This window comes from Peromyscus californicus, unplaced genomic scaffold (assembly GCF_007827085.1).
Source record: "Peromyscus californicus insignis strain IS unplaced genomic scaffold, ASM782708v3 Scaffold_19__1_contigs__length_69161282, whole genome shotgun sequence".
Classification (NCBI taxonomy): domain Eukaryota; kingdom Metazoa; phylum Chordata; class Mammalia; order Rodentia; family Cricetidae; genus Peromyscus; species Peromyscus californicus.
The window spans coordinates 20,888,801-20,915,731 of NW_026294491.1; positions in this window are offsets into that span (position 1 = coordinate 20,888,801).

Genomic DNA, 26,931 nt, shown 5'->3' on the forward strand with positions numbered 1-26,931 from the left:
CTGATTATGTTTGTTTGTTTGTTTGTTTTTTGTCAACTTGACACAAGTCAGGATCATCTTGGAAAAGAAAACTTTAGTCGAGAAAATGTCTCCATCAGACTGGCATGTATGTCAGTCTGAGGGAGTTTTGATTAATGATTGATATGGGAGCCACCCCCACCCTACTGTGGGTGGTTCTACCCTTGGGCAAAGAGTCTAGGTTTGTATTAAAAAGCAGAATGAGCAAGCCACAGTGATCCAGCCGGCAATCTGCTCTTCTTCCACGGCCTCTGTTTCAGTTTCTGCCTTGAGGTTCCTGCCTTGACTTCCCTCAATGATGGACTATGATCAAGATGTGTAAGCCAAACAAAACTTCTCCTCCCCAAGTTGCTCTTGGTCATGGACTTTATCACAGTAATAGAAAGGAAACTAGAACATTCTCTGATTTCAACAAGCCTCTTAGAGTGGAAATGGGGAGATAGTGTGAAGAACTAGAAAGAAAACGATGGTAATTTACAGTTATACAGAAGGGCACAAAATCCAGAATCTTTCTCTAACACTAGAAACAAATGTTTACAAGACTCCTGGAATTTTTATGCTAGTGAATAGCCTCAATTTACCTTCTACTATGTAAATTTTGTATGTTGATTTTCTCCTTAATTCTTGGAAAACAAGTGAGCAACTCTATTATCTACTTCTGCCATACAAAGTTATTTTTGAAAAGATAATAAGCAAATTACAGAATGATTAAAGGCCTCACCAAACTGTGTCTCAGACAAGTTATAAAGAATGATACAAAGAGAAAAATCCTAATAATTTTGCAATAATTTCAGTTATGCTTTTTTTTTTAATAACAATGAACTCTTCTTTATTATGTCTCAGACAACATTTGAATATCTTTTTTTTTTAAAATTTATTTTAATTTATTTTGCAATACAATTCAGTTCTACATATCGGTCACGGATTCCCTTGTTCTCCCCCCTCCCGTCCCCCTCACCTTCCCCCCAACGCCCCCCCCCCATTCCCATCTCCTCCAGGGCAAAGCCTTCCCCACAGACTGAGGTCAACCTGGTAGACTCAGTCCAGGTAGGTCTAGTCCCACAATCCTGCATAGGCCCCAGGTTTCAAACAGCCAACTCATGCAATGAGCACAAGATCTGGTCCCACTGCCTGGATGCCTCCCAAACAGATCAAGCCAATCAACTGTCTCATCCATTCGGAGGGCCTGATCCAGTGTGGACCCCTCAGCCATTGGTTCATAGTTCATGTGTTTCCATTCATTTGGCTATTTGTCCCTGTGCTTTATCCAACCTTGGTCTCAACAATTCTCGCTCATATAAACCCTCCTCATTCTCGTTGATTGGACTCCCAGAGATCCACCCAGGGCCTAGTCATGGATCTCTGCATCCAGATCCCTCAGTAGTTGGATGAGGTTTCTAGCACAACAATTAGGGTGTTTGGCCATCCCATCACCAGAGTAGGTCAGTTCGGGCTGTCTCTCGACCATTGCCGGCAGTCTGTTGTGTGGGTATCTTTGTGCTTTTTATATAAATCCAATTTTAATAATGGCCTCCAATTGTTCTTTTGCCTTTAGCCATTTTCAGTTGTGAATCTTCTTTTCCTCAAGCAACATTTCATTAAAGTGTTTTCCTTTTAAAAATGTTTGAAAGTGTTGATTGATAAATCTAATTATCTGCTTGACGAGGATACGTGAGATTAAAACGATACCACTTTGATGAGTTGCAAATCCAAAGTAAGACAACTGAATATTTTGTCTTCTTTGTATATTGAACATCCAACTGTCAGAGGCAGAAGATAATTTATTCAAAGATGACAAACGTCAAGAGGAATCTTGGCTATAGTTTATTTCTCTTAGCTGTCCTCTATGTGCCAACAAATGTCTGGTCTGGAATCTTAGTGATCCAAATTTATTTCTATAAAGTAACATTTATGATTGAAAAGAAATAGGGTAGCTGTGAGAAACATGGGTTTAGGTTGGGCCTGTACCCCATTACTAACACAAATTCAAGGTCTACTCATATAGTCCTTTTAAGTCCTGTTTTCCTCATTTAGAAAATTGTACATTGTATGTGAGAAGATAGCTCTTATATTTGGATAGATCAGGTTTTTGTTTTGTTTTGTTTTAAAGATAGGGTATTGCTGTAATGTATTGGCTGGATGCTGTTTTCTAAGCTCCCATGCCCTTTAGTCTCCTGCACAGAGGTGGCTGCAGATGAGAATGCCCTCCTTGACCTATAGAATAGTGTTGTCCCAATAATTATCTACCTTTTTTTTTTTTTTGGTTTTTCAAGACAGGGTTTCTCTGTGTAGCTTTGATCCTTTCCTGGAACTCACTTCGTAGTCCAGGCTGGCCTCGAACTCTCAGAGATCCGCCTGGTTCTGCCTCCTGAGTGCTGGGATTAAAGGCGTGCACCACCACCGCCTGGCTATTATCTACCTTTATATAAACTCTTATATACATATATTCATTAAAAAGTATGATTGATATTCTCATCACTCTGTAACTTCAGTAATAATGTCCTTTCTCCAGTTTATGAACATGCTCTGCAATATGGTCCTATCTTGCTATCCTCTCTCATCACGAATATAGCAATTTTCTTTGGCATAATAAGAGGAATTGTATTGTCAACATTTGGAATCAGCTCAAAAGACTTGATAGCTCTAATCTCCATTTCAGGAAATATCCCAATGACAAAACACTGTTATGAAGTAAATTTTTGTAAAAAAATTCAGCTCCTTCTATTGAATTACTACTATTTAGAAATCAATACTGATTTAAGATTTTCTTACATAGTGATACTGACTTTTCTGGTGCTGAAATGCAAAATATTTCTTATTTGGACTCAGAAATAGTAAGAAATGCCAGTTGAGGGTATTTGTGGCATATGATAAATGTGAAGTTTCTGAACCCCTTGTGAACTTGTGCACACATAGGTCACTGTCAGAAGTTAGTGAAATTGGCTTGTTTTCCTTTTCAAAAATTTTTAAATAACCTTAAAATTTGTATGTGTATTATAACTGTAAATTTCTCTCCCTGTGTGATAGCTTCTGTTGCTACTTAATGAATATTTAAGTATTCATTAAGAAACAAAGAAATAGTATTTCGATATAGCAAGAAATGAAGATATTGTTTTTCCTTTTCCTTTTGCATAGGCTTTGCCACTTACATCCATGCATCAATCTCAAATCTATTTTGTTTGCTAGGGAAAATGTAATATATTTTCATCCACTGAGCATGGACATAGAAGGCATTTGTAAAATGGAATAGCATGGAATTCTAGGACTAATGGATGTCAGATTGAATATCTTTATTTTAAGGAAGAGAATTGTAAGTATTTGAGAGGTAAAGAGAATTGACCACTTCTATTCAAGATTAGACAGCTGTTAAGACATAAGCTAAGTTTCAGAGAAGATTTGAAGCTATTAGTCACAAAAGAAGGTTTCAGAGATGGGGGCGGTTATAGCAAATAGCAGTAAGTGTAGCATTCTTGCCACTCCTGATTGAGATAATTGTAGGTAAAGGTCATAGGAAAGGAGAGACTATGAATAATTCAAACAATTAGAGAGTACAAGAAAGATTGAATAGAAGCTGATACAGTGCAGGCCAATTTCATCTGGGGCCCCCCTCCTTTTGATGGCTAGAAAACTGTCTCCAAACTCTAACTCTTACCCTACTTGTTTATCATCACAAGGAGGCGCTGAGATTTATTTTCAGTCCTTGAAAGCTGAGTCTCATGGAATTATCTTTCACTCTTGGTAGGGTCCCTTTGAATTGATGGAGAATGTGATTTGTCTCTCCTTTCTTGGTGCACTGTCTGGCTATTGCTTTTGTAATTTCCAGATACTTACACACATATATGTGCATTAAGAGCCACAACCACTTTAATCCCAGGTCAACATTCACAAATGAGTTCATTATTTTCAACATGTCAGGGACAAATATTCTACACATCCAACAGTTTGTATATCATTTTGCTATCTTCTCAGAAAGAGTCAAATTTTGCATCTTTCTGTCTTCATAAGCAATACACAGGGGAGAAATTTGTTATCAGAGTATACCGAGTCACTTCATTTGAAACTACATGCAATTTATTTATTGCTTCATTACATGGATATCTCAGTTCATTTCCTGGGTGAATGTGTTGGGTTTTTGTAAAGGAATAGAACTGATAGAATGAACACACACACACACACACACACACACACACACACACACACACACACACACATTTGGGTATTTATTAGACTGGCTTATCAGCAGTAATCCAGGGTAGGCCAACAATGACTATCTCATGCCACAGACTCCAAGGACTGAGTAGTTGTTCATTACTTGCAGCTGGATGTCTCAGCAGTCCCAATCTGGCACAAGCTTTTCAGAAGATTCAGGGAGACTTACTGGTTTTTAGTCTACTCAGGGATCCAGAAGAAGTAGGCTCTAACACCAGTGAAGGGATGCCTTAGCAGTATATGCTAGGTGACCTTGTCAGTGGGAGTGAGGGCAAAAAGGCAAGAAGCAAAAGCTTCCTATTTCCAAATCTTTTCATCTGGGGTCCCACTAGAAGTTGTGGCCCAGGTTTGGGGTGGGTCTTCCTTCTTCAAGTAATCCAGTTAAGTAAATACCTACCAGGCAATGCAGCTGCTTGAGTTTTAGTTGATTCCACATGTAGTCATGTCCACAATTGAGATTGTCCATCACACTGGGCATCTGATTGAGGAAGGAGGACTCCTTTGTGGTTGCAGGTATGCTTCCAAGGGTACCTTTGTGCTCTCTCTCCTTAACACAGCTTTGAAACTGTGTCTTTGGGGGTAAATCCATAGATGTTGTGCTTTTGCTCGTTGAAAACACAGTAGTTCCAGTTCCTGCTGGAACTAAGGAGAAGAGATGAGAATTCAAATAGAGCATACTGTCAAATTTTAGCACAATTGTCGAAATGCCTCCCAGTTAACTAGTTTTGAACACATCAAATGTCTATGGGTACAAATCAAAGACTCCATTAATGGAGAATAGAATGACTTTGTAGCTTAGGTGAAAAACTCAATTGTTAAACCACTTCCCAAATTTTGCTGTTTTGCAATATTCCTCTTTTTATTTGGCTGATGGAATTCCTTCTAAGTGAAGTTAGTTTTTAAGGATGTATTTTAACGTATGTGTACAAGTGTTTCATTTGAATGTATGTGTGTGCATGTAGCGCCCATGGAGGCTGGAAGAAAGCATTTTATCCTCTGTTGTGAGCCACCATGTGGGTGCTGGGAACTGTGTAGCTAGAGTTTTCCTTCCTGGCCCACAGTCAGGACAAATCTCTGACACCCGCCAGTCCCACAGCTGCTCAGACCCAACTAAGTAAACACAGAGACTTATATTGTTTACAAACTGTATGGCTGTGGCAGGCTTCTTGCTAACTGTTCTTATATCTTGAATTAATCCATTTCTATAAATCTATACCTTGCCACGTGGCTCGTGGCTTACCGGCATCTTCACATACTGCTTGTCATGGTGGCGGCTGGCAGTGTCTCTCCCACTCAGCCTTCCACTTCCCAGAATTCTCCTCTCTCCTTGTTCTGCCTATACTTCCTGCCTGGCCACTGGCCAATCAGTGTTTTATTTATACAGAACGATATCCACAGCAGAACTGAACCTGGGTCCTCTGCAAAAACAAAAGTGCTCTTAACCTTTGAGCCATCTCTCAGCCTTTTGTTGAATTTTTTGATATGTAAAAGTGCTTAAGGTTGTTGTGATCCTAAATATTTATCATCTATCATAGTTTTTTTTGTTGTTGTTGTTGTTTTCATCTGGAACACCCTGAATGCTCAAAGAAAACCTTGTGCACAGTGAAACAACTCAAGGTCAGTATGCTCAACTTGAGTTCTCATCCCTTCTTAATTCTTATAGGAATTGGAGCTCTCTGTAAGAAGAAAATGAATCTGAATGTCCAATTGAGCATCTGCTACAACTGGCAGAGTAGGGTCTGGTTGTTTGTTCACTAGGGGCTCATCACATCTTCCTTTCTGTTTCTGCTTGCCTACCTTATTTCCTCTTTGGTTTTCTGCGTGGCTCTACATCGATTTATTACTCATGCTAATGAGCTCAGACACTAATAGTCCTGTGTTTCTTCCCCTGCTCTCCTCGGCACAGGGAGATACCAACCTGTCAAACACTGGCTGTCACATCCAGGGCGCTCTCATATTACCCTAGTAGATGAGCTTCCCTAGGGGTCATTTCTCCCCTTCCCTTCAGTTCACACAAAAGCTTCAAAGATGAGCCTCAGACCCTTCCAGTGCTCCAACAGTTTATTCTATCATCACTCTTGTAAGACAGACAGCAAGAGCAGGAGAGTGTCATGAGCCAGATGCGGTCACATGATCACCTGACTTGCGGGTCTTTGTCTGCACCACTCTCAGAGTCTAAAAGGCTTTGTTCTCCTCCTTACACCTGGGCTCAGTCTGGTTGGTTATCAGATGGTTATTTCCTAATGTGAGTTTGACCTGTTTTTATTGTAAAGTTCATGAGAATTACATGTTTTGTTTGCTGAAGTGGCTTGTAATACAAAGAGACTATGGTTTTTATTTTATTTTATTTTATTTATTTATTTATTTTGAGTTAGGATCTCACTACAGAGCCTTGGCTGACCTGGAACTCACTCTGCAATCAAGGCTGGTTTTGAACTCACAGAGATCTACATGTCATGTCTCTGCCTTCAGAGTGCTGGTATGAAAGGTGTCCACTGCCATACTCTGCGTTATGGTCTTACAGAGTCTCATAACCCCCAGAACTAGGCCAGGTGTCCCCAGAGTGCCAAGCAACACATAATACAGGTTCTATAACACAACATTGTGGCTTTACAGCTATCATTAAACTTACAGCCTTGATACTCAGCTGTACTCTGAAGGTATCAATAATTGAGAGGATAAGCCACGGTCAGATACAATTCAATCTAATGAGATGTAGATCTCCTTAGAAGCATAAAAACTGGGTGTCAGCCTGAGGGATTCCCAGAGGAACATGAAGAGATCCTAATTATTGATAAGTAACTGAAAGTTATACCTCCAGAGAGTGGCTTGGGTCTGTGTTTGGAACCCATCAACTTAAAGGACTGACTGCAGGAAGTGATGAGGACCAGCAGGGAGGAGCCAACATCTGTGCAGCTTCCAAGAGATGTAGCTCTGTCCTTGTTGCAAATGGCCAATCACTAACATTTCACAGCGTCCCAGGTTTTTACAGTGCAGCCTTTTATTCCCTTGTAATTAGTGGTGGTTCCACTAAGGCTGCTCCTTGCACCATTCTTCAAGAAGTAAATAGTCACTTTTCAGGACTAGTGTGTGTTTTAGTGTTTGTGTAAAGATGATCAGCAATGACGTGTAGAGCTGTGACACGTTGTGACTCCTCAAGAAATGAATTCATTTACTTCTTAACCATGTGTTCATTTTCAACCCTCCTCTTTTTTACCCATGCCTATTCATTTGTTCTGTGAACCCCTGAGCTTAGCGAGGGCCATCAATGTGAGCATGGATCTGGGCTTTCCATTGGAGCCTGGTGGGTTCAGCTGTAGGTATACAACTAAAGACAGGATTCCACCTCTCCTACATACTGCCAATAGTCAATAGCTCAGCATTAAAGGAGAGGGCCCCATCGGCTCCTCCCGACTCTGGGACTAATTGTTGGTAGGGCCAGTCTTGGGTAAGTATAACTGTTGTAAGTTTATCATCATAGTAGTTTATGAGTCTAGAGAATAGCATTTTACAGCACTTTATCCTCTCTTTAGTTTCTTACATGCCTCCTCCCTCCTCTTCCTCAGTGTCCCCTGAGATTTAGAAGGGGTGATTTAAATTTTTTTTTTTAGGGCTGAGTCTACAACCTTAGCTTATTCTATGCATCTTGGGTGTCCATGAGTTTACATTCACCACCATTTGTTTTAAGAAACTTCTCTGATGAGGGTTGGGGGGCAGCTTTTGCTTATGAGTGTAAGCATAGATGCTTAGAAGGAAGTTTTCAGTCATGTCTGTTGAAGTATCAACCCTCCTTCTCACTCCATCTTTTGAAAACTATTTAAAGTGTTCCTTCCTATCCTTCATCATTTGTTAACATTTTCAAATCATCTTTATTCATTGCTTTTCTCACTGTTGTCACAAACTAGGCGACAAAGCCTGGAGACCAGGTTTCGTTTGAGTCACAGATTCAGTTATACAATCCATCACAGCAGAGGAAGCACGGCAGCTGCCGTGGCGCTATCCTTAGTGCACAGGTGTGAGGCAGCATCTTCTCATGTCTTGGTCGATCAGGAAGCACAGAGCTTGGGCTGGCACCAGCATCAGGCATCATCTTCACGCTCTCCCTTATCCCCAGTGGAGAACCACTCCTGCTAACTGGGTCACAGTCCCAAAGGTGGTATCGCTTCCCAAAAGGTGCTGTCCTGTGGGGACCAAGTGTCTAAACACGTAGGACTGTTGGAGATATTTCATATTCCAACCATAATACCATCTGGGAGTAATGTTCACATGTGACATCTCTCATGACTACATCATGAGCACCCTCCTAGATAGCTCCAGTTCAATCTTAAAGTCAGAGCAGCACCAACACACGTAGATATATCTAAGCCACAAAAATCCACAGAACTCCTCTGTGGATTCCAGGGATGTCATAAATGGGTTTGGGTTGGTGAGGGTTGACTTTTGTCTTCAGTCATCTTGTCTATCTCCTTCCATTGTGGGACGGTCTTTACTTCCATAGCTGTCCCCTCTCATGGTAGTTCAGGCCAGGTCAGAGTGGATTCCTCACTTACACTGAGCTGTTGATTCCTTATTATTTATATGCTTACCTAGCATTTATGAAGCCTAGGGTCAGTCCCCAGAATCTCACCAAACCAGGCACGATGACACATGCCTGTAATCACAGGACTCTGTAGGTGAAGGCGGGAAGATCAGAACTGCAGAGTCATCATTGGTTACATAGCAGTTTGAAGCCAGCATGAGCTACATGCTACTCTGAAAAAAAAAAAAAGTAGCAATGTACTAATCTCCACATACAGGAGATGACACAATGTGGAGTTTCCCTCATAGTGAGATATATATGTAATTAACAGCTGACTTAGATGGTATCTCCAATGTACTGCAGTTTCCATGGTTAATTATCAATGTGTTGTGTTTGTTAAGAGATACATAGTAATGTATCAATTAGCATTAATGATTATAGTTATTAACATATTCTGACACTGGGAAGATAATCTCTAGCAGACATTATTTTACTGTGTGAGGCATATATCTTACTATAGAGACTGGCTTGGCTTTGAACTTGAGATCCTCCTGTCTCAGTCCCTAAATATTCATTGGCATAACAGGAGTGTATCATCATGCCTGGTCTTTATTTGACTTTTACTTATCAATTTTAACTTCCATTGATAGTCCTGACTTCACTACATGATGCTGTCATTATTACAGTAATGACTACCAAATGGTGGTTTCATTTCTTTGTGTTTTTACAGTTTTATTGAGATATTATTATATGCAGGGATCATGCATTTTTTTTAGCTTATAACGACCTTTTGATAAATGTATATATTGTTAAGTATCACTTCAATTAAGATAGTAGGCATGCCTTTCAGCTAACTACCATTTTTCTACCCCCCTTTTGCTATTGAGCTGTTTCTGATGTCATTTGTTAGGCCTAGGAAATGGGTTTTATTAATTGGGACCTTACCATATTCTTAAAGGAGGATTTTGCAAAGAGAGCAGGACAGTTTGCTGAAATGGGCATTCCACTTCGGGGAGAGAAAACAAATATATAATACAAGACATTATGCTCATAGAAATGCATGGGACTATAAGATAAATGTTTTCTTCAAGAAATATTTCTGACTAATCTGTAGAAATGACTTGTCTGAATTTTATTTTATATTCTTCTAGAAAGTGGTACAAGTCTTTAGTAAATCACTTGCCCAATTTCCATGGTGTTTTAAATTCTTTTCCTTCCTTGTTATTTTATATCATGAATGCCAGAGTACATTTGAAATATAAACATTTCTAGGTACCATGTGTAACATGTACACTCACAACCACAATAATAAAATTTTAGATGATTAAAGTCTCTTACATATAATATTTAGCTTTTACCAATAATATATTCCTTAGTCTTTGTGAAATCTCTATACTGTGGCTATTAGTGTTTTATTTCTGCCCGTGAGATCTGGGATTAGAAGTTGGGTCTTCATGTAAGGTGAGATTATACTTTATAGAAAGTCATTATTCACTAGTATAGACATACAGTTGACATAAAACCAACAAAAATCAAGATCTGGGATAATCTAAAGGATAACATCAAAAATTGAGTGACAGTAAAATAATAAAACTATACATTTGCCTTTGTATTTCATAGGTCCTACTAATGTGTTTGCCTCAAGTAGAAAGTAGGCTGAGAAATTCAGAATTTTCTCGGGACCCTGGAATGTTAGGAAACAGGATTCTGTTGGATGGCATGAAATGAGTAGACTTTTCTTAAAACTAAAAGTACCAAGTACTTGGGCACCATCTTAGGGAAAGGAATACATTTCTGAGAGCACTGAGATTTTGTGTTACTCTACAATCTCTACAAACCTTGCAGATTTATGGAAACTCAAACAACTCCAAGAACTACAGGGAACCGCCTTAGGGAAGATATGAAGTGCTAAGTGCAGCTAATGGTTTATGTAGCTCAGGCTATTACCTGGCTGGGCATTGTACACTCACACTATTTGATATTTGTCCTAAGAATTTTAGACTTATTATAACTCTTAATATAATTTTTCCTGTAATTCAGATATTTAAAAAATACAACACCAATTTATGAGAGACTTGGTGAAGATATATCCCAGATTATTAATCCATAAAACTAGTTACAGAGACAAACTCATATAAATGAATGTATTCAGTCAAATGTTATAATATTATTAGTTAAAAGTACTTAATTTTGTCTCTGCACATATTCAATGTCCACTTGAAATCCATAACTAGCCAATTCATTTTAAGGAGTATGTTTCCACTCTGTGTGTTTGTCTTGCTGGCTGTCTTCATTGCTTATATTTCCAAGAGAGCTAGCACTTCTATACTTAAGCACAGTGTGAGCCATGGTTCTTGCTTCTATATGTTGTATGCACTGTTTTTGTACTACTGCATATGTTGATTGGATGCTTCTTGCTTTGGACAACCTGATACTATGCCTGAATCACTTTGCCATGTCTTCATCTCTTCCCTTAAATCTATTTCTCTTTCTCTTTGTGACCTTTTAAAATACCAACTAATTCAGAACCCACACAGCATTCACTTCCTTTATGACATTCTCCCTGTGTTACTAGCCATTTACCATAATTACCACAATGCCAGGTGTCGAGCAACAAGTGACTTTTGTCACTCATTTAGGGATGACTAAAGTTGTTCAAACTGACAACCCTAAACAAACCCAATTTCCTTTCACCTGCACTCCTTAAGTTGGAAACCACATCATGGGAATTTCCTCAAGGTTCTCCATTTTCTCTTTGCTTCCTGACTAAATTTCAAGCTCCCTTATGTGCCTTCTGTACCTTTCTTTCCTTGTGTCCCTGATCCCACCTGCCATTCATCATGAGACTATAACACACTTTTCTGTAGTGGTATTGACTGATTCAGTATTCTCATAAGAGCTAAAACTTCCACTAATACAGTGACCCTTTCTCTCTAGATGCCTGGTATTTTTGCTATTTATGTATTCATTTTGATTCTCTTATCTTCTCTAATATACTTGATGGTGGTAGGTAGAGCATGCCAAACTCCATCTTTGAATTAAACTCCCAGAATTATTTAAGAAGTATATTTAGATAATACATTTCTGCCTGGATTTTATGAGAAGCAGCACAAAGGAAGTCCAGATAACTGTTGTCCAGATCTCCAGTGACATTATGTAAACAGCTGGATCACAATATGACCAACAGAATATCAACAGCAATCCAATCTTCCCATCTTAATTTTTAGGTAAATATGTCTTTGATCACTAGCTTCAAAAAAAGGAGCCCCCTCAGTGTGAAGATACGGTCCTCCCATGAGCGTAACATCTCTACGCCTATCTCTTCCCATCACTAACTTTGCAACAAATCAGAAATATTTGTTCAACCTCTTTATGTTCAATATCTTCGATAACAGGTGTTTCTGCAGCTGCCAGGACTGACTCTCACTATAGCAGGCTCCTATTGTATTTATAAGATAAGAAATTCAGACCTTCCTGTTTGAATTTATACTTTATTCTATGCATTACAAATCTTTACAGAGATGAAAAGTCGGGATATGATATGGTCATGATAAATTTTAGAATGTTTATTTCCACAATACAACTCATGATTTCAGAGATTTGTATAACACTCTGTATTTGCTGGGCACTGTTCAGAGAGTTTAATTTGTACAACTCAGTGACTTTCCTCTAAGTCCTACAGAAATATGCATTATTATTTCTGAGCTTTGCAACTGAGTGCATTGAAACAGAGAGACACTAAGTGACACTAAGTGACATTCCCAAGGTCATTCTACATCATTAGTAAACTGGAAGCCAAGATTTGGATCCAGTCAAGCTGGTTCCAGTGTCTCTGTTTGCAATAGCTCTTCAAACCTGATTTTCCTGTCATGAGTAAAATCTTCACATTGTTTACTATTGAAACGAAACTGTTCTTTGTTTCCACTTTTTAGTCCATCATCTAAGATTATCATCTTCATTCCATAGGTGGGAAAAATGAAGCAGATTCAAGATAAGCTAATGTCACATGGCTGAAAGTGAGCATTCAACCACAAGTATTTATTGCAAGACTCACTGCACTGCCTATATTTGGCCACTGTTATAAGTGAGTAGACTTTGGAATCAAAATGTTTTACTGATTATGATGTACATTTGGATGGGTATTGTTCCCTAATCTGATTTTTTTAAATTTAATATATAAAAAAGACAGTGTCTGAAGTTATTGATTGTGTGCCTGCTAAGTCCATAGAGCCCAAAATTGGCATGCAGTTCACATTCATGATGACTAATAAGTAGGAGAATTTGGGAATGAAACTTCCTCCTGAAATGAATTTGCACTGGCGTCGGCTTTCCATGGACTCTATTGCCAGTCTTAATTGTTACAAAACAACCTATTTTAGTCCTTAGAGCTGTACGCCTGGCATTGCAGTCAGTTTGAGGAATACAAGATTCTCCATCCCCAAGTGAGGCTTAGAAGAGGCTAGCAGAAGAGGCTGAGACGTGTTTCCTTGTTCTACTCAATTTGTTATTTGTCTGTTGATAATGGAGCAAGGCTCAATGTTCATTGAATGAATTGAAGTATTGTATAAAGTCTAAAGACTAAAACTGTGTGCTTAAATGAATCCAGTTCTTGGCTCTTCAACAAAATCTTGTGCACATGTCCCATGGAGTCCAACCTTGCTACAGACACCACAGTTCACAATGCCACATGTCATCGAATCCCAGGAGGACAAAGAGGAAGAATGATGCCACTTCCCATTCTTAAATTATAATTAGGTTTCAACTGAAAATCTGACTTCCTCTTCCATGGGCATTTTAGTTTTATCATCATCCCCTATAGTTTGATTCATGTCATTTTAGTGCACTAATGATCATAATTGTTTCCATGTTAGGAAAATATCTCCACAGCAGAAAATGCTTATTTATTATTTTGGTTTTATGTAAGATATAATAGCATGGATAAAATATCAACAGTAAAAGCTGAAAATTCTTTATAGCATTAATTTGTGAAAACTATGTACTGAAAATGTGTTTTTATTTTTGTATGAAATTCATGTGAAACAGAAAACACTAATAACATCATGTTTCAAATCTGTTTAATTATCTTTTTTCTGTACTAATGACAAAGAGAAAGCTATGCATATAAGTCTTCAACTTTTTCTATATAGGCAGAGTATTCTGGATCCAAATGTTCTAAAAGTAAAAATGGAATATACTATTTTAATACAATGATGATAAACATGTATTTGTCACTCAGGGGTACTTGTAATTCTACTCAAAAGCTAGATCATGGGTTTCTTTAACAATGCTTTTGTACAGAATTTGTTAAGCATTGTTTGATGTAAAGAACATCATTGGAAGAAGACAATGAAAACTGATAGCTAATATTATTTATCCTTCAAAGCAGATAAGCATCCCAGAAAATTCTGTCCCTAGAAGTGAATGGCCAGGTGACATATGACTTCTTCCACCAAGTCATTACTGAGTATTGTTACTTGTAATTTTACCCCTTTTTAGTATGCTAGAAAAGGAATCCATAGATAGGACTGGGCACCCATGAACATATCTTGGTTGGTACAGTGCTTGACTAACACTTAAAGCACTTAGTTTGATTCTGAGCATCCCATAATCCTAATGTGATATTGCCTACCTATAATCCTAGCACTTTGGAGGTAGAAGCAGGAGGATCAGAAGTTCAAGTGTACTTTTAACTACATAATGAGTTTAAGGTCTGCATGTGTTACATGAGTTCCTGTGGTTAATTCAGAGACTCATAACTTTTTAAAGTGCTAAGAATAAGCAACTGTGATTACTTAGACATAGCCATGACACCTATATTAGACACACCCTCCTGAGACACAGGGAGTATTGTAGAAGAGGGAGAGGAAAGACTGTAAGAACTGGAGGACAATGAGAATGTAAAAACCAATACCGGTGGGACAGGGGTTATTGATGTTCTATGCCCCATCAGCCATTGGAGTTGATGGATTCTGGGAGATGGATAGTTACTTTTATTTGGGGGTTGGCCACAGATGGGTTGCCTATGCCCTAGTGTATGATACCATGCCTATGTGCACCTGTGTAGAACTAATTGAACTCAGTGGGTATGAATAAAGAAATGACATGGATTTTTGAGGGAGATGGGCTGGGGAAGGGTCTTGAGGGAAGTTTGAGAGAGAGAGAGAGAGAGAGAGAGAGAGAGAGAGAGAGAGAGAGAGAGAGGCAGGAGACTGATCAGGATGTATTCTGTGTTTGAAATTTTCGAGGACCTATATATAGCACGGACCTACCTGCAAGGCATACTGGTGCATTAGTGGTGCAAATGTTAGGGGAGTCACCAACCACTTTCTGCTTGGCTTTAAGGCCATGAGATGGAACCCATGCCTGACAAGGTAGAAGTGGTCAAGAGACACACAAGACCTACATATGTTAATATGAATAATTCAAACAAACAAAAAACACCTGTAGAATGTCCACATGAAAGATGAGACCTGCCTATACTATGCCTTATGGAAATTCCCCCTTACTTGGCATGCATCTCAATGAATCTGACTAGCATATACTTAATTTAGCACCTCGTAGTTATTTAGTTGAATTATTTTTCTTGGCTATGTTAAATTGCTACATTTTTTTTATATTATGTCTATATGGCAACATTTTATAATTTCATTCTGATTTGTGCAGTAAAGTTTGTTCAATAAATTAATTTTCAATTAGATGCTCATAATAATAAATATACTGTATTTATATTCCAGCTTTCCAGCTGCTCAGAAAGGTTCCTTCTCCTCAGACATTTCTTAGTGTTGGCACATCTGCTGGACACACCTTTGGAAATTAATCAACACCTACATAGTAGTTATACTTTCATGGTTAGAATTTTATGTCTAGCACTGGAAATGCTACTAAACCACTTAGTAATTTAAATGCAGCCATCTTAATGGATGCCTTGGAAAAATATTAAAACAATTTCTCTATATAAAACATTGTGTGTGTATGTGTGTGTTGTGGGGGACAATTGGGTTGAGTTGTTCCAGTAATTTTAAAAGTTACCAAACAAGGATTATTTTGTCAGACAGGGTGATTGAACGGATGCAAAGTAAAACCCTCCTACTTACAGATGAGTTGTTTGGTAAGTATGACAGAAATCCTTTGTCCTAGACTTATATTTTTTAGAAAAAGCTCTATTGATAACAGAATGTCTACACTCATTTAGTTCCTTGCAAAAAGGAATACATGGATTTAAATAGCCCAAAGGGTTGAATACGTTTGGAGAAGACGGCAGCGATAGTGCTGATCCAATCAGCACAATTGTGTGCCTTTTAGATGCCACCTCTGTTTTTCATTCAACAATTGGAAATAACATATTATCAAGGGGAACCCGTGTTCCCTCCTCTGCTGTGCCCGGCTCTGTGTTCACTGCTTCAGCCACCACAGTCATGCAGTAATCCTCTTGCATTTACTGGAGTCACTTAATTCTTTGCTCCAGTTCACTTCCCTGGATACAGAAGATAGCACCCCACACTACTATTTAGTAAATTATTGCTCTGAGAGACCCAGTGCCTCCCTAGAGCATTAAACTTGAAAGTCTTAATGCACTTTCAAAGGGCTAACTGAATGATTTGCACACTGGAGCCTTCAGGAAACCTGAGAAAAGGATAAGTGATGAAACTGATCATAAAGCATTTAGGATAGTGGCGTTATTTGTGTGACTTTATGCAGCATTGAATGACACACTCTGAGCATTTTGGGTAATTTTACCTAAACAGAACATCCCCTAATAGTTATCTAAGATTGTTTCAGTTCAACTCCTTGTTTGGGCCAGTGCTCAGCTGTATTGATGAGCCATCTGTGTAATGAGCTCTCCATACTCCACAAGTCATGTTTATCAGAGGTAACTGTTCCCCAGTGACCACCACTGATGCTTTTCCCTTCAAACATGTCTGTTTCTGAATTTCCATATGGCCAAACACTTACCTTATTTTCAAATCACCTCACCAGAAAATGAGCTTCCCACTATCAGAGATAAGTTATTTTAAGCATCTTCTGTTTTCTTTCTTTCTTTCTTTCTTTCTTTCTTTCTTTCTTTCTTTCTTTCTTTCTTTCTCTCTCTATGTCTCTCTCTCTCCCTCTCTCCCTCCCTTCCTCCTTCCCTCCCTCCCTCCCTCCCTCCCTCCCTTCCTTCCTTCCTTTCTTTTCTCTTCTTTTATAAATAAAATGATTTACAGAACTACAAAACACCTTTCCTTAGGTCATTCCTTTCTCTAAGCTGGTGTCTTGTCTTCTTTCTATCACTTACTTCTCTAAGCACTGAGCTGTCTCTTCTGGTCTCCACTAAGATTTTACTACATCCAGTATTCATTTTAAGTTTAAAAAAAACACTCATAAGCAGTGTTCCATATTTTCCTTCTGCATATAACATTCTCACCAATAGTTCCTAAAAATACTTGGTTGTGTTTACTATTCTCTTGAATTTGCTATTGGTGTCTGACACCAGTAAGTAAAGTCAATAAGCAGAGAAACATCATTGAAACAGAACATGTCAGGGGCTCTCTGCCTATGTAATCCCAACAGGGAATTAGCTTGATCTGTAGATGTCATCCTTCTCATGTGAATGCAATTAAGCTAACAGTATTCCTATTGTTGTATTAACATGCATTAATTGTATGTTCTAATTGCTGTATTTTATTAGCCAGAAGTCCTTGACTAGATTAAGGAGATATTATTAATAGGGCCCTATGACATTAGATTTGGTCTTACATCATCACTATGTGAAGGGAGAAACCTCTAGAAAATGTTGAAAACCAGAGTAAGCTAGATGCTTACTAAACAGATAGTGGTATACAATTTGTTTATACTGAAATAGCAGAGAAATGATGTGGTTTCATTTAACTACTGTTGTAAAATTTTCCAGATATCACTCTAGTAACTAAGCCTATCATTGTAGTACGGGGCATTTGAGAAGGCACCAAGGATCCTATATGCAGCTGTACAGTGGATAAGATCTACTGAATACCATTTAGGGTAATGACTTTGCTATAAACTTAAAGACAGTTCCCCTAGGGATCTGTCTTTTTCTCTCACTAATTTTAGATGGGTGACCTTGCTGGACAGGAAGGAAACATTAAGAATCAACCTGTTTTGATGGACTGATTATAAAAATGTCCCAGGTCTCCACCTTGTCATTGATCTAGGGCCCTTCCATTATGACTTTGCAGATGTTCCCATTAAAAGGTAGACCTTATTATTTCATTCTGTCAGGGGGGATGATTTAGTGGTGATTTTGACCAATAGAATCTAGCAGACATGATGAAGTACCAGCCAAGTATTTAGTGTTAAGAGACCTTGAATGCTTTTGCTCATTGTCTTAAAATCCTGTCACTGGCATATGTTCAGATCCAGCTGGACAGGGCCATTCTTCCACAGCATGTAGATTTAGTGGCTTACCATCTTTCATTACGTTTTTAAGGATGAATGCCTAATGCATCTCTACATTGACTGCTGCCCACTGCAAAAAGAGTCTTCTCTGACCAAGGTTGAAAGCAGCCCATGTCTATGGGTATAAATATAAATATTTAGATGACAGTTCGACAGCATGGCCATTTAGCAATATAACAACAGCAGATTCTACCCTGGGGTGTCTGACCTCTCAACCATAGGAATATCATTCCATGATTACCTTAGCACAATTACAGTGCCAGACACAAAATTATTTCCTGTGGAGCAGGACTCAAATGCAATCAGAAAGTGACGATTTGTTACATTGCAGAGTTGTGCTACTATTGTTCCAGTAGGCACACCTAGCCTGGCACATCTGTATTGCAGTATGTAAGGTCCAGGCCTGGGTAAGACCATTGATTTCAACTTGAATATCACAAATCCAGCTGATGGGCAGAAAGCAACAAGAGGAGGGATCCAGACTCGGAAGCTGAGAACCATTCTGGCAGCTTTGGCTAATTTATTAATATCCAATGCCTTTCATCACATAGCAACTGTTATGAAAGGTTTTGGAAAGCCTAGTTAAATTTTATTCACATCAAGATATAATATGTGGAGCTATGGATAAATGCAATGTTTAACCTTTGTATTTGATAAGTATATCTTTATCCCTAATGGAATCTTGTGAGAAAGTGCTCTAAGGTGCCATGAGACCTCTGGATACTCAAACAGCTTCAGATTCAAATTAACTTAGAAATTGATTTCCACTTCAAGCAGTGTTTCACTAAATGCAGAAATATAGATTGGACCACTTCTTTGAGAAAGAGTCTTCAAATTGAGAGTCCTAAGATTCATCCTGGAGCGGCACTTCCGTCCCTGCTGTTTATACATGGATGGCTCCGGGACACCTAATTGAGTGGCAGATGTGAATACACATATCTCTAAGGTAATTTCTTCTCCAGCTAGTGGAAAATAACAAAACCATCTCTTACTCTGCTGCCTTCATCGTTTGAAATGGGGAGACAGTCGTTTTTCTCTGTATGCCACCCACCCAAGAAAAAAATAAGAAAAGAATTTTAAAGATGAGAGTGGTTACTTATCTCTTTGAATCATGCTGGTGGATTTCCTAAGTATAATCACTGTTTACTTGGCTTTCATAAATAATACCATTGCAGGTTAGCACTGACGCAGCCAAAAATCTTATGCCAGGCCTATTCTTTGTGTCCTATTCAGTCTGCCTGCTATCATGTCTGCCTATCTATCTGTTTGTCTGTCTATCTATCTATCTATCTATCTATCTATCTATCTATCTGTTTAATTTTCCCTTAGCATTCATAGCTGCTGTTATTGTCAGGACTACTTGTATGAGTAACATTAGAGCTTAGTTTCACATGACAGCTTTTTGTAATTTTTATTTTTATTTCTTGTGTGTGTGTGTGTGTGTGTGTGTGTGTGTGTGTGTGTGTGTGTGTGTGTGTATGCACACATGCAATGCACCTGCTTGTTTTTATATGTACTATATTCTTCCCGTGCCCACAAAGGCCAGAAGAGGGCATCCAATCCTCTGGTGCTGGAGTTACAGACATTTGTGAGTCACTTTATGTTGATCTAAGAACCAACCCAATGTCCTGTGCATGAATAGTTAAGCACTCTTAATCACTGAGCCATCTCTGCAGTCTGTAATGGCTTCTTTTGAGATGAATTCACATCATAAAATTAATCAATGTGTACAACCTAATGGCTTTAATGAAAAATGTGAGGAACATGGATGTAGGAATTCTCACTACAAAAAGGTAAGTATATGAGATAGTATACATGTAAGTTATTTATAATTAAGCATTCCTCCATATATATATGCAAATAATGAAGTTTACAAGAAAAATAAACATAGAATGTTATCTGCTTCTAAACAGACAAAAAAACAAAAAATATTTTGTCTTTGTTGTAAATTTCTTTCTTCTCCATATCTAGGTCATTTTATTTAGAGGTCCTTTTGAAATAGAAGTGGGTAGGTGAGAGTTCAAAAGAAAGGAAAGTGGACATTTAAGACTTCAATTTCTCATATTTTAAACCCAGTAAGGTGTTTCCCTGCCTTCTGAATTCAGAATGAGGCTATGAGATCCAGTATTTCTTGTTGGTGTCTCTGGCACCAGAATACACTTTATGTCCATTAAAGAAAGAGATGTTCTGCTGTGGTCAACTGATTAACAACCAAGTTAGGCTGTGGTTTTATTTCCTTGTAAAAAACCTGGTCACGGCTAGGGCATCACTGTGGAGGGGAGTTTGAAAACAGGGAAGCCTGGGGCCATGGGGCCAGAAAAGTGAAAAGGGCAGGGGACAGATGTTTTAGATGAACTTTACCTCCTAGCAAGAAGGAATCAATATTCTGCTCTGCTTTCTGCTTCTTCCTCCACCATGATGTGGGAGGAGAGGAAACTAATGGTTCACCAAACCAGGATTTCATAGATTGACTTAAAACAAACTCCTTCATCAAGATTTATCCTTGAAGCAAACACTAGAGGAATTTGACATTTAAAATGTGTGCATTTCAGTTCTTCAGAGATTCTGGATTCCGTAGTGATTTATCTTTTGGAAAAAAAAAATGTTTTATATTTATTTTAGACTCACAGAAAAGTTAGCAACAGTTTACAGCTTTTTAAATGTTATGTCACGAAATCACAGTCCACTAACACAAACAGGTAACATAGCCCCAGTACAATTATCATAGTAGGAAGTTAATTATTTCTGCAAACATCACCAGTTTTTCCACTGACGTTCATTTTCTTTCTATAATGGATATGTGTGTGTGTGTGTGTGTGTGTGTGTGCACATGCCTGTGGAGGCAAGCAGACAGTATTTGGTGTTCTTCAGGGATGACATGCACTGACTTTGAAACAGGGCCTCTCATTGCTCCTGATACTCACCAATTAGGCTATCCTGATGGTGTAGCTAGAGTTTTCCTGCCTTGCCCACAGTCAGGACAAATCTTTGTCACCCGCCAGTCCCACAGCCGCTCAAACCCAACCAAGTAAACACAGAGACTTATATTGCTTACAAACTGTATGGCTGTGGCAGGCTTCTTGCTAACTATTCTTACAGCTTAAATTAATCCATTTCCATAAATCTATACCTTGCCACGTGGCTCGTGACTTAGCGGCATCTTCACATGCGGCTTGTCATGGTGGCGGCTGGCAATGACTCCTTCAGCCTTCCTGTTCTTTCTTTTTCTCCTCTCTGTTAGTCCCGCCTATACTTCCTGCCTAGCCACTGGCCAATCAGTGTTTTATTTATTGACCAATCACAGCAATACATTTGCCATACAGAACATCCCACAGCACTATGGCTGCTGGGGATGTCTTTCTGTATGCTGTGAATATGTGTTGCTCTGATTTCATTGATAAAAAAATGCTGATTGGCCTGTAGCCAGGCAAGAAGTATAGTATAGGTGGGATAAGCAGAGAGAATTCTGGTAGGAAGAAGGCTGAGTCAGGAGTCGCCAGCCAGACACGGAGAAAGCAAGATGTGAAGGCAAAACTGAGAAAAGATAACAAGCCACGTGGCTAAACATAAATAAGAATTATGGGTTAATTTAAGTGTAATAGTTAGTCAATAGTTAGCCTGAGCTAATGGCCAAACAGTTTTAATTAATATAAACCTTGTGTGTTTACTTGGGTCCAAGTGGCTGCAGGTCTGCGGGAGCCAGGCAGGACCAGGAAAACTTTAGCTACAGATGGCCAGTGAGATCCAGGCATCCTCCTGCCTCTGCCTCCCCAGTGCTGGTTTTACCATTTTGTACCACCCACACCTGGCATCTTTACATGGGTTTTGGGGATCAGAACTCAGGTCTGTACTTGCAAGGAATGTGTTACTGATGCTAAACTCCCAACCCTAATGATGCCCTTTTTTATGTTCCAAAAACTCCAGGAAAACCTTAAATGAAATTACCTTGTTTTTTGTCTTCAGTCCCTTTGAATTGTCAACAGTTCCCTAGTCTTCCCTCTTCATTCATTATATTGACATTAACAAAACAAATCTAACAGTTATTTTGTGGAATCAGTTAATTTGGATTTGTTTCTTTCTTGTGATTGGAATGATAATAGTTTATACTGTTTTTGGTAAGAATAGCAGAATAATAATAACAATAGTAATGGACATCCCCTGAGGAGCACCTCATCGAAGAACTGTGAAGTTAGAAGGTCTTATTGCTTTGGGATATTAGGCTCCATTAGCTGGTTATGATGGCATGTGCTGAATTCCTCATCTGTAAGTTACCACATTAACCTCAGTAATAAAGAAACACACCTTGGGAGAGACACTCTGAGACTATTCAAATCATATTTCTCTGCCAATTTACCTCTAATTTAAATAGGTTAGGTGGATCTAAGACTTAGAACTCAATCTTTTAAGAGCTTATTTTGTTAAATCATTCAAGTTTTGACCCATTATGGATGGCTTTATGTTTATTCAAGTGTTCTTTCAGCACACTCCCATCTTTTTAAAAGAATAGGTTCTTAGTTAGAGATGTTCCTTTGTGCCATGGGCAGCATTTGATAGATACATAATTGGTCAGAGTGATGAGAATAAGAGACTGGGTGCTTAGCCCTGAACATGGACTCACATTAGCTATGGTTACCTGCAAAAGACATACAAGATCATGCCAGCCAAAATCCCATTATAGATGGACAAATGATCTGTAGGCCCCACCACCTACTGAGGAGCTATTGGCAGTGAATAACTCTGGGGGAGGCAAGATCATTCTTTTGAGAGAATGTGGCCTCTCATATGTTTCCCATAGTCTGGTGGATGGTCCACAAGCCATGCACGTATATGTAATACTAACTACATCACAACAAACAAAAAAGAACACATGGAGTTGCAGAGTCATGCTTCAGGGATATGGGGGATACTAGGGAAGGTATGAGATGTAGATATGCTCATATTTCAGTATATATCTCTATGAAACTTTCAACATTAAGTAAAAATTTGAAAAAATCAAATAAAATTAATTCTACTTATTGAAATGAAAAAACATAATGTCGTTACTTTTTTTTAATCAGCATAATTTGTTTTGAATTCAGTTTATGTATTTCCTGCCCCAGGCCTACAGTCAACAATTTCTTCAAAGTGAAGATCCTGTCATTGAAAATAGGTAGTCACCAATGACAGGGCACCGCATATGCTCATTACTAGAGTGTTATTGCTTGTCTAAGTGCTTTTGGTATGCAGATACCAAAAAACATATATGTATACTGATCCTGGCATGTACAGATATCTGTTAGTCCTCTATGTGTTTATCTATTTAATGATTCATCTTTGTATTTTAAATACCATAATTTCACACCAATATTTGTGATCAAGTTTAAGAAAGAAGGGGTCATGACAAACAGGCTGAGAACTGATGCTCTAGGGGATATAGAGATATGGGAAAGATTGAGAATTGTAGACTCATTTTTGGATATTAGCATATACAGTTTTACCTACTGGAAAGCCAAATAGAACTGTCAGGTGGAGAACATTTATCAGTCAAGTTCCTAAGGGAGACATTATGGCTTCAAATATAGTTTTTGAGTCAGATGAATGGGACTAGTTGTTAGCATTCAATGAGGGAGCATTGGTAGGCACAAGGAAAGGATAACTGTGGGCCAAATCTTTGCTCATCCAATATTTACAGACTGAGGGAGGATCAGGAAACACAGGATAAGGAGAACTGAAATAGGAGTGAAATGAAGTACATTTGGCTTTCCAGAGAGGCCAGAAATAAGATGGCCTTAAATTGACAAAATAAGTCATTAGCTTATTTTGTCAAATGCAACTGCAGAGCCTACCAAGCTTATTTCAAAAGTGCAACTGGATTTACCAAAAGTTATGCACTTCAGATGCAGATGCCAGCGTCTGTTTTCATCCTTCATCTATCATTCCGATGGCTAGCTCTTGGCAGAGGTAGAAACCCTCCACATTCCCACTTTAGCCCATCTTCTCTTATTTCACTGGTTTCCTGTGGCTTAGGGTGGAACTGACCACCCACTGCTGGCTGACAAATGCCTGGTCTATGAATCTCTTAAGGGAGGGGTCTACTCTTGGAGATGTCTGTCAACTACAAACAGTTTTCCATCATTGGACACCTTCTATATTTGGCTTTCTAGTTATTGGGTTCCATTAGCATCTTTCTGATTAATTTTTTCTCCATATTTTATTTCTTTTTTTTTTTTTTTTGGTTTTTCGAGACAGGGTTTCTTTGTGCAGCTTTGCGCCTTTCCTGGGACTCACTTGGTAGCCCAGGCTGGCCTCGAACTCACAGAGATCCGCCTGGCTCTGCCTCCCGAGTGCTGGGATTAAAGGCGTGCGCCACCACCACCCGGCCATATTTTATTTCTTAATTTTATTTTTAGTGTGTGTTCACATGTGTGTGTGTGTGTGTGTGTGTGTGTGTGTGTGTGTGTGTGTGTGTGTGTGTACATGTACACTTGCTCATACAGGAAAGAGAGAGAGAGAGAGAGAGAGAGAGAGAGAGAGAGAGAGAGAGAGAGAACTGGATCCCCTCAAGTTGAAGTTATAGTGCTTGCAGGTCATCAGACATGGGTCTTCTGCAAGAGCAGCAAGCAGCAATCACGGAGCCATCTCACTCTTTTTTTTAAATTAAGTAGGTTTCTGATGGAACAGGGTGACAGGAATATACTGGCCATCTTTTAATACTGTATCTTTGTCTACTGGAGAGAAAGCCTTAATAAAATGCATTGCTGATTTTTCTTGTTTCCTGTTAAAACATATGATTCCAAACAGGACCTGATACAGAGACAAAATTTAGTAAATGTTAGTAAAATAAAATGATCCTTTACCGAATTATCAGATAATTTTAAATTATTCATTCAATTTCTGTAATGTCTTGTTATTATTTGTAAAGATGTGATAGTCTCAGTAATATATAGTTATAAATGCAACATTCAATTTTTAAATTGTACTTATTTCCTCTATAGTTTTTTTCAAATGTTATTTTTCTGTAATTTCATAAATTTCTAGGGTTGGGTAGGTGGTTCAGCACTAAGGAATACTTGCTGCTCAGTTGTGAGGATCAGAATTTGGTTCTCAGCACCCAAATTGGGCAGTTCACACACAACTGTAACTCCATATCCAAGTGATCTCACACTCTCATCCATACACAAATGTATACATACATACACACACACACACACACACACACACACACACACACACACACACACACACACACACATACACACAGAGGTATGCACATAAATCAAACAAAAGCAAAATCTTTAAAAATAATTTTTCATGTCTTTATGAGTTTTGGATGTCATGGTTCAATAGACCCAGTTATCTGTTCTGTTTATTGTGCTGCATCTAGAAATCATGAAATAGAGGAGCATGTGCTCTCTTGACGGATTTGCTTATTATTTCTCATAGAACACATGTATAATAGCTTACCCAAGCCCTTTTATATCTTCAATGACAGGGTCAAAATTCAGTTACTTAAGACAAATACCCAGGCTTTACACTTACCAATGCTCTGAGCTGTAGGTAGTGAGTTGTCTTTTTTATTTAATTAGTTTATTTATTTTACATCACAGCTACAGTTTCCCTTCCCTCCTCTCCTCCCAGTCCTTCCCAACAACCCCATTTGTCCCTAACCCCCAGTCCACTCTTCCCCTTCTGTTGAGGAAAGGGCAGACCTCCCATGGATATCAACAAAACATGGTGTATTAAGTTGAAGTATGACTAAGTACCTCCCCATGTATTAAGGCTGGGAAAGGTGACACAGTATGAGGAATAATGTCCCAAAAGTCAGCAAAAGAGTCAGAGACAGTCCCTGTTCCCAGTCCCACAAGAAGACCAAGCTACACAACTGTAGTATATATCCAGATTGCCTAGGTCAGTCTCATGCAGGCTAACTGATTGTTGGTTGTTTCAGTTTCTGTAAGCCTCAATGAGCCCAGGTACATTGACACAATGGAGTATTACTCAGCTGTTAAAAACAATGACATTAGGAAAATTTTCAGAGAAATAGATGGAACCAGAAAAAATCATCTTATGTGAGGTAACTCAGACCGAGAAAGACAATCATGTCATGTACTTACTAATAAGTGGATATTAGCTTTATATAAAGGATAACTATGCTACAATCCACAGACCCAGAGAGGCTAGGTAACAAGGAGGGTTGGTGAGGGGTTGCTCAGATCTCCCTGGGGAAGGGAAATAGGAGAGATTTTTGTGAGTGGACTGTGGGCAAGTAGAGATGGGAACATAAGTGAGTTATCTTAATGTCTTCAGATTGTTGGATTTGGCTTCACCTTCATTGAACTGCTTTCAACACCCTGCTCTATTAGTTGACATTTCTGTACCCAATATGCTTTTTATTCAGTCTTCTATATTGAAGGAATGAAATGGGGGGAGGGAGGCAAGAAGAACACATACCTTCAGTCTGCACCACAGTCAAGAAATCTTTCCTGAGGTCTCACTATAGCATGTTGTAGAAGGCTGGAATTAGCTAACTCATTGCAAATACAAGTATAGTATTTAGATGAATATTGATATATAAATGGTTTTTCTTCTACATAGAGAATGTGAAGGAAAATTTTCAGAAGTATGATAGGAATTGGAAAACGCTTAATTTGTTCATTATATTTTATAGGCAGAATGCCAGCCCTGGATTAGAAACAAAAGTGAAATGAAAAATTATGTTTTCCCCCCACAGGAAATAATCTGGACTGTTTGATGGAAAAGCAGAAAGTGGATGTTGGGACCCAAGCTACTAC